Below are 3,226 nucleotides of genomic sequence, written 5' to 3' on the forward strand. Positions count from 1 at the left end.
CCTGAGTCTGATGTCATACTTGGTGTAGTGCTGTGTATTTCCCTCCAACCTGTCCCTGAGTGGCCGGCTGGCTCCTGAAATTCTGCATTGTGCAGGATGCCTCCCAGACCCAAGCTGGCACCAGTGGCAACTCGGGCTAGTTTGACAGTGCCAAGTGGCTTCTGCAATCTGCCATCAGGAACCTGAGCTGGTGAGTTTTGTTTGCCAGGGAAAAAAGCTGGAGTTGGCGTTCAGGTACCTGTGGTACTAAGTGGGTGGCCGTCTGCTGGGGTTCTGAAATCCAGGTCGCCCCTGGATTTCATCCCTCACTTCCTCCACTGCCCACCGGTCATTCCCTACAGCAGCATGTGGGAGGCGTAACACAGTCTTTGGGATGACACGCAGACATTGCGGGCTGAGGGGCAAATATGGGGCGGGGGGGGTTGACAGGTCGAGAGCTGACACTGAGGGTTAGGGGTGCAAAGGACACAGGGTACCAGGTAGGGTTGGGGTACAGGTGCAACTGTAATGGTGGGACAGCCCCAGGACTCCCAGCAGGTGCAGGCAATTACCCTAATGGTGGGACAGCCCCAGAACCCTCTCAGCAGGTGCAGGCAGTTACCCCAATTAGAAATGATGTTTGGAGGCCACAGAGTTACAGGTAGGAGTTGAACAGTTTTTTAGGGGTTTTTTTTGTTTTTTTTCAGGGATTTTAAAGGTTATTTTAGAGGATTTTTTGCAGGAGTTTTTTAGGAATTCTCTGGGAATGTTTAGGATAAATTTAGGGCTTTTTCAGGGCTTTTAAAAGAACTTTTTAGGGTGTTTTAAGGGCTGTCTTAGTAGTAATTGGAAGTGTTAGGGGTGTTTTTGGGTATCCTTGGGGCTTTTTTAGGACTGCTTAAAAGCTTTTAGGGCTTTTTGAGGAGTATTGAGGGTATATGGAGGACTTTTTTTAGGACTAGGGTATTTCTAAGGTTTTTGGGGGAATTTTTAGGGTTTTTTTTAGAGTCTTATCAGGGCATTTTAAAGATTTAAGGGGTATTCTTAGAGCTCTTTTAGGATTCTTTAAGGATTTTTTAAAAGTTCTTTGGGATTTTTAGAGGTGTTTTAGGGGCATTTTAAAAGTAGGGTATTTTTAGTGTATTCTGAGGCTATTTTTAGGTTTCTGTGGGGTGTTTAGGACACTTTGAAAACTAGGGCTTTTTTAGGGAATTGATAGGCTTTTTTTAGGTTCCTTTCAGGGCATGACAGAGGCTGAGGGGTACTGTGGGGGCTTGAGGGTGGCAGAGGCTGGGAGCTGAGGGAAGAGCAGGGAGAGGGCACAGTGGGTGGCAGGGGCAGCTGGAGGGTGACACTGAGAAGCTGGGGGCTGAGGAGCAAAGAAGAGGGATTAAGGGTGACACACAGGAGCTGAGGGGCAGCTGAGAGGGGCCTCGAGGGGCACAGGGGGGGCTTGAGGGTGACAGACGGAGCCTGCGGGGCATAGGGGGGGCTTGAGGGTGACAGAGCCTGAGGGCTGCTTGGCAAAAGGAAAAGGGTTGGTGTTCAGGGGCCTGTGGACTGGAGGGGCCGGCTGGCTCCTGAAATTCCGCAATACGCAGGATCTTTCCCAGACCCAAGCTGGCACCAGTGGCAACTCGGGCTGGTTTGACAATGCCAAGTGGCTCCTGCAATCTGCCAGCAGTAACCTGGTATGGTGAGTTTTGCTTGCCAGGGAAAAGGGCTGCTGTTTGGGTTCGCGGGCCTGTGGCCCGGAGTGGCCTGCTGCCTGCCGAAATTCCACTTTGTGAAATATGCCTCCCAGAGCCAAGCTGTCACCAGTGCCAACTCCAGGTACTTTGATAGTGCCAAGCGCCTCCTGCTGCTTTGCGGAGATAATCAAAACTCCACAACTTTTGTGAAAGTTGTAAAGCCAGTATATTTATTATTACAGCGCCAGACGTGTGTGGGAATCGTTCCCCTAAAATGACATGCATACCTCTGGGAACTTCAGGTCCCTTTTTATCCCCCTCTCAAATACATGTGCATACAATTTCACAATAGGTCCATACATATTCATTTTTACATATTTTGCGTGACATTTGCTGCTAATTCTTTATCAGAAAGAATTCCTAGGTCAGGTTGACCTGCTCTCACAGCAGTCTCTCTGTATCCCCCCCTTATCTCTGTCCTTCTTCACTGAAGCAGTTTCTCTGAGCCTAGGCTTTGCAGTCAGGCTAAATAGCTATGTTTTCTAACCACAGACTCAACTCAAAAATGTACATTTCACCTAAATCAAAATGGATTTGTACCCTGGAAAATTTCCACTCTGCCTCACTACAAACTGCCATCAGGAACCTGGGCTGGTGAGTTTTATTTGCCAGGGAAAAGGGCCAGTGCTGGTGTTCAGGGGCCCATGGCCCAGAGCGGCCGGCTGCACGCTAAAAATTGTGCATTGCGCCAAATATCTCCCGGACCCAAGGTGCCACCATCGCAAAGTCAGGCTGCCTTGTGAGTCTTAATTGCCTCCTGCAAACCTTCCCCTGCAAACCCCTCATTGTCAAGGGTTTTGATTGAGGGAAAAATTTCTCTTTTTTCATTGCTGGAGGGATTTAAATTGAGGAGAACCCTTCTTTTAACAATATTTTTGGAGAATAAATTAAAGGGTAGAATTGGTTTATTTGCCATTTTATCAGTTTCACTGGAGCTAACTGCCCTGGTTTCTCATTTTTACAGGTTCACTTGAAGGAAGCTCTGTCTTTTTCAGCATTTTAAGGATTTAAATATTCATTTCTGGGCACTTCTTTCTGTGCCTTTGGAGCAGCTATCTCAGAGAAGGGTGAGCCTGGCATATATCTAACCCTTACTTTGCCCAGGAGGTTTTTTTTTTACTTATTTTTGTTTATAATGCACCTAGTCCTAATTAGGAGTCTCAAGGAGACTTGGACTATATACATCATTAGTATTCTTCTCCACCCTACTTAGTGACACGTGATGTACTACTTAGTAATCACCAAGGAACATTTATGTCAGTTAACAGCAAATAACCCAATTTATCTTTATAAAGTTTTATGTCTTAACAGTTTTCTGTTCTTTGACTCCAAGTAGCTGATGCAAAAAAGAAAGCGCTGTTATTTTCCCAAAGAGTTTTCTTCTACAACAAGCCCTTACTCACCTTGAATTTGAGTCAGAGGAGCCAAACAGTAGCAGCTGCTCTGAGGGCTTTTATACCCGGTGGGATGAGCCCCCTCCCTTTTCCCGGGCATCA

The sequence above is a fragment of the Agelaius phoeniceus genome, chromosome 23 (assembly GCF_051311805.1).
Source record: "Agelaius phoeniceus isolate bAgePho1 chromosome 23, bAgePho1.hap1, whole genome shotgun sequence".
Taxonomy (NCBI): domain Eukaryota; kingdom Metazoa; phylum Chordata; class Aves; order Passeriformes; family Icteridae; genus Agelaius; species Agelaius phoeniceus.